General features: G+C 39.8%; 1 pseudogene; it reads left to right on the top strand.

The window, feature by feature from the left end:
• LOC149451694 (uncharacterized) overlaps positions 1 to 14,005 on the top strand; it is a 203,539-nt pseudogene that overhangs the window by 74,170 nt on the left and 115,364 nt on the right.

The following is a 14,005-nucleotide window of genomic DNA, read 5'->3' as shown; positions in this document are numbered from 1 at the left end:
GATAGGGAGAAAATACACCCATTGATCCAGCCAGTAATGTGATCTGACAATTTGGGACAGTTTAGTGGTCCTGCCCTGCAACACTTGGGTCCTCATTTCAAATCCCGATCAGGACACTATCTGCATGGAGCTTGCATGTTTTTCCTGTGCTTGTGTGAGTTTCCGCCAGATATCACAGTTTACTCCCACACTCCAAAAACATACCGGTAGGTAAATTTACTCCTGTCTAAAACTCTGACCCTAGTATGTATATATATGAGACAGGAACCTTAGATTACAAGCTCCTTCAAGACAGGGACTGATGTTAATGTACAGCCTGCATAAATGGTCAGCGCTATATAAATACCTATAATAAAAAGATTCTTGTGCTTTCTCTCCCTGTGCTGCACTTAAGCAGCCATTTATGTGTACAACAGGACACCTCCCCCTTATGTTATAGAAAAGATGAGCAGGGAAGGTATTCTGTAGTCCTCGTTTGCTAGATTAATAATGCTCCTCCATAGTGAGTTGTCACCTTAGGGCAGTAAATGTGTTACTGAAAGAATCAAGTGAAAATAAAGGGAAGCAAGCATAAAAAAGAAAAATAATGCAGCCACCACATTTGGAGACTGGTAAGCTGCAGTTTATGATATTAGTGTTCTTGAGTTTAGCTACTTTATAATCCAGCTATTTATTTTGTTTGTGGTCTGCTCAAAGATGTTGACTCTACAGGAAAATAGGACATAAGATGTGTCAAATAGGGTGTGCACATCATAATGCTGCCCCCACATTAATCAATATGTTATGTGATACAATAGTTTTAATGAATCAGATCTCTTAAACAATCATTCAACACAAAATGTAGATTTTACTCCATCAATCCAGTGACCTTTCCTGGTGAAAAGTTTACTGAATAAAGTGAATAAAATTAGAAAGTGATAGCTTAAAGTGTTACTACACCCAGGACCCTGCATTCACTATATCTGGTCTCCCACAGTACACAGAACATGGAAATGCAATTATTTTAGTAAATATAAACTGCTAACTACCTTTTTCTCATCAGCAGTTAGAGCAGTCTTGTGACTTCTATCCCATGTCCAGAACAGCACTAGATAAAGCTTGTAGGAGGAGTTTTCTTTCTGCTCTAGGAGGATGATAAACCTGTGATATCTGTCTGACCAGTGCTGATTGGCCCTGTGCTGATCACATGCACTCTCCCAAGAAAAAAAAAAACAACCTCTCTAACAATACATACCAAATTGAGCATGTGCAAATGCCTAAAGTTCGGAGATAAGAGGTGAAAAAGGGGAGGAACAGAGAAGAAAGGATCAAACAGCCTTTTTACACAATACAGAGGATTAACCCCTTAGGTTTCACAGTGATTATAACAATCATGCTTTACTGCATATACAGACTGATTTTACTGTTGTGGGTTTAGTAACACTTTAAGAATCGACTGATTGCTCCAAACTCACCATGCAGTTATCCTGAAAGCCAACAGAATTTTCCAATTAATTTGCCCTTTTTCATCTTTAATCCTGTCCTATAAAATCAGTTAAAAGTGATCAAATTGGTTGTAAAAAACAATCAACAGTTTCTAGACTGATCATTTTATTGAATGGTTGCTACACATATATAGTGATAAGGGTCACAGTTTCATTTTTTATAAATTCCATTACTGTTCTGAAACTTGACAAGTCCTCTTTTAACATTTGAAACTTATTCACACAGGCAAAAAAAAATGCTGCATTTGCATGTATACATTTTTGTATACATCTAAACACAGCAGTAGTAGAAGTAATCAATAAGCCCATACACACAGCTCCATACACATGCATAAATGTGCACCACACTTAGCATTGCACAAAAAAAGCAGGACTTGGCTGTGTCCAGGGCTGCACAGATCTGAAGATTTTTTTGTATGTATATGTATAAATGCATGTAACTGTGTGCTAAATGGCATGCACGCATACATGCATAAGCCATTGGATCTAAACACAAGGTGCATATTTTATGATGTTCTGCCAGCAGAAGCCTGCATTTCGTGTAGGAAATATGCATATTCCTGTGTGAATAAAGCCTCAGCACCGAATTTGTTATCACAAAATACAAAAAGATCCAGCATATTTTAGAATTAAAATGTTTTTCTAACTAAAACATTTTTCATTTTAGTTTTCAATGCTCTTGGGCTTTATTGGAGAGATACCCCTTTGCCTACTGTCACTTTGAAAGTCAGGGGATTTCTCCAAAATCAACACAGATAGAAATAAATATACCGTTACAATTTTTAATTGCTGTCTGTGTTTTTATTGCAGATTTTCTCTCCCTGCCCGTCTGGTAATACCTTAGTCACCGGGACTTCACACAGGAAGGAAGGGGTCAATAAAAGCCAGCAGTTGATCTACATTTTTATCACCAATCCTACCCTAACCCTCAACTGCCCACCAACAAGCAGGCATAGCAGCAAATGGGGTCTGCACATTCCTGTGTTTTTATTTCTTTAAAGACCCTGCAAGTACAGAAAAACACCAGCTGATCCACAATAAATGCAATTGGCTCCTAACGCCGGCCATAGAAGGTTCTAATCTTGAACAGTTCAGCTGGGATTCTAATCATCTATGCGCAGGCTGATTGTTCCCAATTCAATTGTTGTATGACTTGGGTACAACCAGCATGTCAGATTTTTCACTGTGTTCTCCTGGTAGGGATGGCTCCCCCCACATATTCCCCTACAGGGAGAACATAATAGCTTCATGAGAGGGATTCTTCCATCAACACTGTCCGTGTTGATGAGGGAATCAAGCGATTTTCTTTCCTACAACCCGTTATTGCAGGAAAGAAAATTGCATAGTCTATGACAGCAATGGGCAAACTACGGCCCGCGGGCCGTATACGGCCCGGCGGACCTTTTAATCCGGCCCGCGGAGCTAGGCTCCCGCTAGGCTCCTCTCACAGTTCGCCCTGAAGACCGGTGTAGCATGAAAATCTGTCTCCTATGAGGATCTGTCCCCCTCGACGTATCTGCGCATGTGCCGGAGATCGCCGATCGGCTGCTAATGCCTGAAACTGGCACATGCGCAGATACGTCGAGGGGGACAGATCCTCATAGGAGACAGATTTTCATGCTACACCGGAACGGCGCGGGAAGAGGGCGAGAGGAACGCGCGGAGCAAAGGTAAGTGAATTGATACGGGGGACTTGGGGACTGAATTACTATAGGGGGACTGAATTACTATAGGGGGGATGAATTACTATAGGGGGGATGAATTACTATATGGGGGATGAATTACTATATGGGGGATGAATTACTATGGGGGATGAATTACTATATGGGGGATGAATTACTATGGGGGATGAATTACTATATGGGGGATGAATTACTATGGGGGATGAATTACTATGGGGGATGAATTACTATGGGGGATGAATTACTATATGGGGGATGAATTACTATGGGGGATGAATTACTATGGGGGATGAATTACTATATGGGAGATGAATTACTATATGGGGGATGAATTACTATGGGGGATGAATTACTATATGGGGGATTAATTACTATGCTTACTATGGGGGAATATTACTATACTTACTATGGATGACACATACACATCATTCATCTACTCTTGGTCCGGCCCTCGGGTCCAATATATGAACCCATTGCGGCCCTCAAGTCAAAAAGTTTGCCCACCCCTGGTCTATGATGTCATACAGTGACTTGAAAACGTATTCATATCCCTTTAAATTGTCCACATTTTCTCATGTTACCACCAAAAACCTAAATGTATTTTATAGGGATTTTATGTGGTAGACCAACACAAAGTGGCACATAATTTTGAAGCGGAAGGAAAATGATAAATGGTTTTCATATGTTCTTACAAATATCTGAAGTGTTGTGTGCATTTGTATTCAGCTCCTTTTCTCTGATACCCCAACTAAAATCTAGTGGAACCAATTGCCTTCAGAAGTCACCTAATTAGTAAATAGAGTCCACCTGTGTGTAATTTAATCTCAGTATTTATACATCTGTTCTGTGAAGCCCTCAGAGGTTTGTTAGAGAACATTAGTGAACAAAAAATAACATGAAGGCCAATGAACACACCAGACAGGTCAGGGATAAAGTTGTGGAGATGTTTAAAGCAGGGTTAGGTTATACAAAAAAAATCCCAATGCGTTGAACATCTCACAGAGCAGTGTTCAATCCAACATCCGAAAATTGAAAGAGTATGGCACAACTGCAAACCTACCAAGACATGGCCCATCCACCTAAACTGAAAGGCCAGGCAAGGAGAGCATTAATCAGAGAAGCAGCCAAGAGGCCCATGGTAACTCTGGAGGAGCTGCAAATATCCACAGCTCAGGTGGGAGAATCTGTCCACAGGACAACTATTAGTCGTGCACTCCACAAATCTGGCATTTATAGAAGAGTGGCAAGAAGAAAGCCATTGTTGAAAGAAAGCCATAAGAAGTCCCATTTGCAGTTTGCAAGAAGCCATGTGGGGGACACAGGAAACGTGGAAGAAGGTGCTCAGGTCAGATGAGACCAAAATTGAAATGTTTGGCTTAAAAGCAAAACGCAATGTGTGATGGAAACCTAACACTGCACATCACCCTGAACACACCATCCCCACTGTGAAACATGGTGGTGGCACCATAATGTTGTGGGGATGCTTTTATTCAGCAGGGACAGGGAAACTGGTCAGAGTTGATGGGAAGATTGAAGGAGACAATCAGGGCAATCTTGGAATAAAACCTGTTAGAGTCTGCAAAAGACTTGAAACTGGGGCGGAGATTCACCTTTCAGCAGGACAATGACCCTAAACATACAGCTAGAGCTACAATGGAATGATTTAGATCAAAGCATATTTATGTTAGAATGGCCCAGTCAAATTCCAGACCTAAATCCAAATGAGAATCTGTAGCAAGCCTTTCAAATTGCTGTTCACAGACACTCTCCATCCAATCTGACAGAGCTTGAGCTATTTTGCAAGGAAGAATGGACATAAATGTCACTCTCTAGATGTGCAAAGCTGGTAGAGACATACCCAAAAAAACTTGCAGCTGTAATTCCAGTAAAAGGTGGTTCTAAAAAGTATTGAGGGGCTGAATACAAATGCATATTTGTAAAGAATTTTGAAACCATTTATCATTTTCCTTCCACTTCAAAATTATGTGCCACTTTGTGTTGGTCTATCGCATAAAATCCAAATAAAATACATTTACGTTTTTGGTTGTAGCATGACAAAATGTGGAAAATTTCAAGGGGTATGAATACTTTTTCAAGGCACTCTAAGTCCTGTTGTAGGCTGACAACACAACTAAATTATGTCAACCATACCCTGTTATCTTTTGTACTCAAACCCTCTCAGTGTCTACTGTATCTTGTAGAGAACAGGAGAATAATTGTTATGTGATCCAAGACAAGAACTGAAATGGTTTATTACACTCCAGATAATACAGAGAGTGAAAAGGACACAGGACATCTTTAAATTTCTGACATGATCAAGGGACTTTTTATTTTTTATTTTTTGCCTACATCTAGATATAACATAATGCTTTCAACAGTGTAGTTGACTGGTCAAAAGAGTTAATTTTTAGGGTTTACATACACCTTTAGTCTAGTTTAAAGAGGAACTTTAACCCTTATCTTACAAATTACAACAAAGGTACATTTAGAAATGTTTAGTATGTCTTTTCCCTGAGATTTTGCAAAATTTACAAACAAGATTTTATAGGAAGGTACTTATGATGTAGACCAGGGCTACATCACTAGTGTCTCAGTCAACCAGTAAATGGAAAACAGTGATTGTAAGTAAAAGAAAAGTTTGCTTAACCAATGTAATATAATTTCATCCTAGCAGTCAGATCTGTATGCTGATGTGCTTTTCAGAGAAAGGGGAAAAGATTTGCTTATAGGTTAGCCTCCTATATCATGTGTTGATAACACCTGACCTTCTGTCTTGCAAGCCCCAGCATGCTAGGCCTGAAAATATCTCAAGTAAATGCTGGATCTTTTGGTTTCTCAACAGCCTTGTACTTGTTGGTTGCATGCCATTTCCTACATTATAGAAGTGGCACCAGTTATTGCCAGTATATTTTATATCCTTTATTTTTTCCACATTAAGGCTAAGTAAATTAACAATTGAGTAAATGCTTATTGGTGTTTTATGGCTATTCCTGTGGTGCAGAAGAATACTAATGCGTGATTGTAAACATTACAATGCCAGTGCGTGATTCAATAAGTAATTAGGAAATTGCTGGGCACTCTTGTAGGCACAGTTCTACATTAGGATGTGAGATGTTAAGCGTTACTGCCTGCTTCTAGGGCCAGAACATAATGGAGAACTTGGCTAGGAAGAAACACTTGCTTCTGTCTGCCATAAAAGCCTTCGAAATAAGTTCACGGTATGTTTTAATACTGCAACAGAAAAAATATGTTTTCATTTAAATTAATCAGCTTATCAAAGCAGTAAAGTAAGAATATATAGTTTTTTATTTAAAGCAAGGAATAGATGAGGTAAGAGCTGTCCAAGGAATAATTTATTTCTTTTTTAATTACACACTTAAATAGGCAAATTAAATCATATAATGTATAGAACAATGCTCTACAGTAAATAGTTCAAGATTGATTCAAGAAAAAAAGCCAACAAAAACTTGTTGATATTGGCCTAACACTTTCAGAAGTTCTAGTCTTTCTGTGTCCTCTTTGAAGAGACTTCCCATCGCTTCCTGTCCACACAGAAAGTGAGGTGAAATCTCCCCTGTAAGAACATAATGCAAACAGTAATAAAAAAAAAAAAGACAATGAATTTCCCTGTTCTATCCAAAATGAAAGAAAATGTTTTGTCTGGATTTGAGCTTTAAAATAAATCCAAACTGTAACAGGGTAAAATTTTAATTTGATAAAGTACTGTGTATTAAACAGTTACCTTTTTTTAATATGGGTTTCGCCATTTTCAACCTTTTCTTTCTCATGCTTTGAGAGACAAAGAAAATTGTTCACTTTTGATTTATATAACCACTTGGGCAATTGTATGCCAGCCCAGGATAATCCCTCCTACTACTAGCATACCTCTGTTTTTTGCTAGGTGGATGGACAACTTTTCTTCAGCTCTTGTATGTAAAAGACCAACCTATTTGTATTAGCACCAATTTTTCTTCAATCAAGACTCTTGTCTGCACTGCTACTAGAGCTGGTCTCTCTGATTGCAACAATCCAGCACGGCTGTCCTCAGACTGTCTTTTAGAATGCTGTGCCCAAACCCAGCTGGACCAGATGTTCCGGATCTAGCAAGTCACTTTCAGGCACCGAGTTTCATGTAAGTTCTTTTACAGACTCGATTCTGGTAAAAATTTAGCTGCAGTCATTTACAGGTCAAGAGTTGCTGGCATTGCCTCAGTGCTTGCCCTTTCTCTGAAGGCTCACTTTATAAGTAGGCCAGTCAGGCTGAGCATCAGAAGTATGCAGGTCACTGGTCACATTTCAATTTCTCCACTCCTGTCAGTTTCCACTGCAGAAGGGGTGTTATTGCAGTGGGACTGAGCGCTGCAGAAGAGATTGAGGCTGTGGCACTGAGCGCCCCACATTCTTTCCTACCATACAGTGCCAACAAAACAACTCCCCTCTGCTGTGTCAGCTTTGAAAAGAGCCACAAGGGACTTTGACCATTGAAATGCTTTTGCTGCCCATCTACAGTAACTTTAGTCATCTCTGGCCATCTGACCCTTACCTGCTACCAGCTGTTGGGGTTTTGTGAGTACCTGCAGCCTTGCCTTGTACCTGGAGCTGACCCACTGTACCAAATCACCTGCTCACATTCTACTAATTGCTCTGGTGTTGCTTGCCTCCTGGAATTATGTTTGTATTTGATATTCTATGGCCTTAGCGGCCCTTGAGTCATCAGCTGTCTGATTCGGAGCTTCACCAGTCCTTATTGGATAGGCTTGCATCCAAGGAGTTGCAGTATCCTGCCATTACTCCCAAATGAGAAGAGACCACTTTGGCTCTTATTGATATGCTGCACACTCCTAGAGGATGAGCCTTTTATTTTTTACTAGTGCTATTCTGAGTCTCTGGTCCTTTAGAGCCCTGAAGACCGCAAAGACCTTCTCAGTGCACCCACTGGCAAGATGTTTGTTTCCCCTGAGCACTTTTTAGCCTTGTACTTATTTGAAGAGGACTTTGTTAAAAAGTTATTTGTTCAGACCTCACAGGGTATCTTTCATAATACTATACCCTATCAGGTTTATGAAATGTTGGGGATTGTGTATGAGTGACGAATTGTCTTTATGTTTTTTTCTTTATAAGATATACCATATGAATCCTTGAAAAAGTGGACATTCTCCAGCTTCGCTTCATACCTACACAACACAACATTCTGTTGTTGACAAGTCCATCTAGTCTCTGGATAGACTGATTTGTTTGGCATGCAGCACCAGGTTGTCCCTGGTTTAGTAGCTCAGGAATCTGTCTTTGGAATTGGTAAAATCATTGTTTCCCACCTTTTTGTAGAATAGATGCCATCCTTTTGGGCCTTTTGGACACCTGGAGGGTGGAGGAGACTTGGTTGTCATCAGAGTTTTGACTACCAACTAATATCCTGGAGCTCTGGGCATTTTGGCTATCTTTGCAGTGCTGGACTATTCTTTTAGAGGGCCATCCAGTTTTGATTCAGTCAGACAATGCCACAGCAGTGGTGTACATCAGCCATCCGTGAGTAGCCAGAGGTCTCACCATAGCAAGAGAAAATAGATTGGATAATGCTGTGGGCAGAATTTAACATTGCAGCCTTGTCTTCTACATCCTAGGCATAGACAGTTGGCAGACAGAATGCCTCATCTGGCAAAGTCAGGACCTGAGGTAGTAGTCCCTACACCTAGAGGTGTTTTGGCACCTGTTGCAGGGACATGTTGGATGTAGATCTCTGATCTTCTGTCTCATGGACTGATTTACCATCCTGCTTCACAGTCCCTGACTTTAATGGCATGGCTGTTGAAGTCCTAAGAGACAGGAATCTCTGAATCATTGATTCCTACAATGTTAACTGTTAGGAAGTTTTCTTTGTTACAGCTGGGTCTGAATCAGCATTTGGCTCACAGCACTATCAAGGGTCAGGTTTATGCCCTTTCTATCTTGTTTCAGAGGCTGCTGGCTTCTCGTTGACTGATTAGGACCCTGGTACAGGTTATCTCTCATGAAGTTCCCTTTATTTGTTCCCCTGTGAATCTGTGAGATCATAATCTGTTCTCTAAGAGACAGTCCTGGGTCATGAAAGAATAAGACTGTCATCAGCATATAGTGCTACTTTTTCGATAATAGTGCCCACCCGTATTCCCCTTATACTGGGGGATATACGTATAGCCTGTGCCAAGGGTTCCATAACCAATGCAAAAAGGGCAGGGGAGAGTGGGCATCCCTGTCTTGTCCCCCTACCTATAGGGAAGGGTTTGGAAAGATCACCTCCTAGTTTTACTTATGCCATTGGTGTAATATACAGAATGTTTATCCAGGAACGGAAATACAGTCCAAATCCCATCACCTCCAGTACCATAGACATATAAGCCCAACCAACAGAGTCAAAAACTTTTTCCACATCTAACAATACACAAATATGAGAGGATGACTCTGTTGAAGGGAGTTGAACATGTTAAAACTCTGCGCAAATGAATATCTGTCTATTTCCCTGGGATGAACCCAGTCTGGTCAATACTAACAAGTGAAGGGAGAAGTTTCATCAGTCTCCTCGCCAGGGCCTTGGACAGAATTTTGAGGTCGTATTTCAAAAGTGAGATAGGTCTGTAGGAGGAACAGAGCAGGGGATCCTTGCCAGATTTCGGTGCAATGTGATCTCTTTATTTAGATATATATATAGATTTAAAGATGAAGCCAGCAGCACCTCCCTGACACTCCAGGCAGCTAAACATTTTTGGCATGCTTTCTCTCCACTAACAAGATCTGCTAAGGAACTAGAACCTCTTAAGGACTTTGTTATTTGTTATATGTAAAGAGTCGTGGGTTACTTTATTATGAGCTTTCTAGTGACAGCGAATGCTGGTCTCATCCCTTCCCACTTTAATGTTAATCACTATGATTAGTTTTACCGTAGGGCCCACATTGTAGCATTGGGATACCTGTGGTCAGTGTTGGATATCATCTAAAAAATAAGATATATTCCCTTCCAAATGCATCTAAACTAAATTCTGCGAACTTTAAAGTGGTTCTAAAGCCTTAAGCTTTTTACCTGAATGCATTCAGGTAAAAAAAACCTCTGTCACTGGGATCCCTCCCAGCCCCGCATTATACTTACCTGACCTCTATCGCGATCCAGCACTGTGCATGAGAGCAGCGGCTCTTTCTGCTCTGTCCCTCCTCATAGGGCAAATCCATAACAGCGGGAGAGCAAGCCAGCACGAATGCCCCCATAGGAAGCAGCTTCCTATGGGGGCACTCACTGAAGAGGAGGAGCCAGGAGTGCCGACAGGTAACCCGAGAAGGAGGATTGAAGCTGCTCTGTGCAAAACCATTGTACACAGCAGGTGAGTTTAACATAATTATTATTTTAATTAAAAAAAAGTTGAAGCTTTAAAATCACTTTAAATAAAAGCCCACCTTTGACATGCAATTAAAAAAAAAAGTCATCAGAGGAGACTGATTAAGCACAATTTCCTACCAAAAACATTCTCTTCTGCACAGAAGGAATGATCTGCACCTTTTCAAAAATCGCACTGTACCATGTTGCATTGATGCAAACATGCACCATAGAGAATAATGTGGTTTCCATCATTGTGCATTACAGTGTAGACATGCGCATGCTGGACATTTTTCTTTAATTTTAGTTTTGGATGCATTAGTTAATTGAAGAGTTTTGTTTTGTCATATTTGTTACGTTGAACTGATTTGTTTTCGGGATTCGTTTCAAATCTTTGGTATTCGTTTCCTAATTTTGTTGGTCTGGGTGGATTGCTATATATTTTAAGGTGGATTCGATATTTATATGTGGTTTCTTCAAAAAGTTTATTATAAGTTTATATATATCATATCAGAAATTGAGATTATTCAGAAGGACTTGATATTTTCGGATGCAACAGAAAAAATAATGCAAAATTTGGTGGCCCCGCCCTTTTCAAACCTAAGAATTGCTTTAGACTGTGGAACTGAACTGACTGACTGTGACAATTACAAATTTAATTTAAATCACAAATTTACTCCAAATTATTGAACAAAGTTGAAAATTGAATTAATTTCCCCATGGGCCCAAACTACTATCGCATCATGAGACGGCATACGAATGAAACAAAAGCATTTGTTCCTTTTTTATATAACTTTTTTTTTTTTTTTTTTGATTCAATGACATTAGTTATTATGTCCATTTGGAGATTCGTATACATATGAAACTCCGAAAATCAAATTTTCGGCTGAAAATTGATTCTTAATGAAATGCTTATGTCTATAGCAGTGCATTAGCAGGATCAGGTCAAATTGCACTAGTGAGACCTGTGATGTAGCAATTTGGCAATAGCTATTGGATGGAAATAGTTTGCGTTTCTAAGGTCTCTGTGGAAAGCCGTGGATTCAGATGCAATACTGCGGTTTGCGTACTGTAAGTGACTTAATGTAAGGGACCCATTTTAACAAACTTTCAAACCTTCTGTTATGTTCTTGGAAATCAGCATCTGCCCAGCAATTTTAACAATACCATTGTGTTTGGCTAAAATGACTGCTTGTCAGTGTGGCTATAAGCACTAGGGTATATTACCAACACTCATTTAAGGAAGCGTGGTGAAACATCTTCAATAGAATAAATAAACATTCACAGTCATACTAAAACTAATCAAAAAGAAGCCGTTTCTTATTCAAAGTAGCGCAATTAATTATTCAGTTGTTCTTATTTGAAATTCACCAAAATGAAAAGTAATGAGATTTTAAGAGGATATACCTATTCCATATTTGTGCTTAAGAGGTTCCCCGAAGACCTAATTGTTAATAATAATGTGTATTTTCTTTTTTCACAGGTCAGAGAATGCTACCACTTTATTTCACCTGTGGCCTATGAAGGAATTGAAAACCCTGAAGTGCATGACCCATATAATCCTAAAGGTACATGATTAAGTAATCCTGCTCAAAAGATGTCTTCATCTGTTTATTCTTGTAAGAGTTATCATAAGGAGAATGTTCATTAACGATTGACAAGCCTTGAGTTAATTCATTGTATTTCAATATTTTCCATACTTTAAAACTGCTCACTATTATTTATTAATGACAGAAAAGATTATGTGTTGTTGGATGATCCAAAAGACTGGAAATTTACATTTTGTCAGATTGATTCAGATGTAAATTAGTAAAAGAATGTTCTTGTAATTATAGCAGCTACAGGACAACTCGTTATGTAGAGCTCTTGACAACGCTTCTCTCAAAGGGACTCTCCAGCCAACTGTTTATAAAATATTTTGATTAGTTTTACAAACTTCATTGCAGATTTTGACTTTTTTTCTGTTTTGAAGGTACTGAAATAAACCGTAACAGTATATATTTTTTTAACATCTCAATGATATGACCATACTCTCCACACCTGGCCAATCCTTCATTTGCATTATACATTGTTCCATAAATGGTGACCATTTTCTTTTGGAAAAAAAATATACTTCAAAATACATATGCAACAGTGCCAGATTATAGAAATATAATGCTTCCAGATGCAAGACATTTTTATACATATTGTGTACGATCATTCAGTTATCTTGCATCATTTTGGTACAGTTGTGGCCAAAATTATTCAACCCCCAATGCTGTAAAGGGGTTTAGGGACTATAGTGTACATTTGGAATTGTATTCAGAATCAAATCCTACAAGGACGTTGTAACTACCCAAATGCAACTAAAATGACATCAATTGTTTATGTAATACAGTAGTAAATGGTTCTTATGTGGTTTCTTCATTGCCACAATTATTCAACCCCTTAAAGACTACCACTCTGAAGAACAGAGGTTCATACAGGTGCTTTCCATCAGGTATTGAAAACACCTGTGGATGTCACCGAGCAGCAATCAAGCATAATAAGCACCAATTAGGCAGCTTTAAAATGACTGTGATACTCAGCTCCTTCTAGACATTTACTGGTGTGGTTACAAACATGGTGAAGGCAAGAGAATGGTCCAGGAAGACAAGAGAAGAGGTGATTTCTCTTCACAGGAAGGGCAATGGCTATAAGAAGATTGCAAAGATGTTAAACATACCAAGAGACACCTTAGGAAGCATCATTCGCAAATTCAAGGCAAAGGGCACTGTTGAAACGCTACCTGGTCGTGGCAGAAAGAAGATGCTGACTTCGACTGCTGTGCGCTACCTGAAGCGTAGAGTGGAGAGAAGTCCCCGTGTGACTGCTGAGGAACTGAGAAAAGATTTGTCAGATGTGGGTACAGAAGTTTCAGCCCAGACAATAAGACGCACACTGCGTAATGAAGGCCTCCGTGCCAGAACTCCCAGGCGTACCCCCTTGCTGTCTCCAAAGAATAAGAAGAGTCGACTGCAGTATGCCAAAAGCCATGTGGACAAACCACAAAAGTTGTGGGATAGTGTTCTGTGGACTGATGAAACAAAATTAGAACTGTTTGGGCCCATGGATCAACGCTATGTTTGGAGGAGGAAGAACAAGGCCTATGATGAAAAGAACACCTTGCCTACTGTGAAGCATGGTGGAGGGTCAATCATGCTTTGGGGCTGTTTTGCTTCTGCAGGTACAGGGAAGCTTCAGCGTGTGCAAGGTACCATGAATTCTCTTCAGTACCAGGAGATATTGGATGGAAACGTGATGCAGTCCGTCACACACCTGAGGCTTGGGAGACGTTGGACCTTTCAACAGGACAATGATCCCAAGCATACCTCCAAGTCCACTAGAGCATGGTTGCAGAGGAAAGGCTGGAACATTTTGGAGTGGCCATCGCAGTCACCAGACTTAAATCCGATTGAGAACCTCTGGTGGGACTTAAAGAAAGCAGTTGCAGTGCGCAAGCCTAAGAATGTGACTGA

This window comes from Staurois parvus, unplaced genomic scaffold, assembly GCF_062004578.1.
Source record: "Staurois parvus isolate SC_StPar_1 unplaced genomic scaffold, SC_StPar_1.0 ptg000525l, whole genome shotgun sequence".
Classification (NCBI taxonomy): domain Eukaryota; kingdom Metazoa; phylum Chordata; class Amphibia; order Anura; family Ranidae; genus Staurois; species Staurois parvus.
Note: the sequence above shows the minus strand (reverse complement) of the source record. Positions and strands in the feature narration are given on the sequence as shown.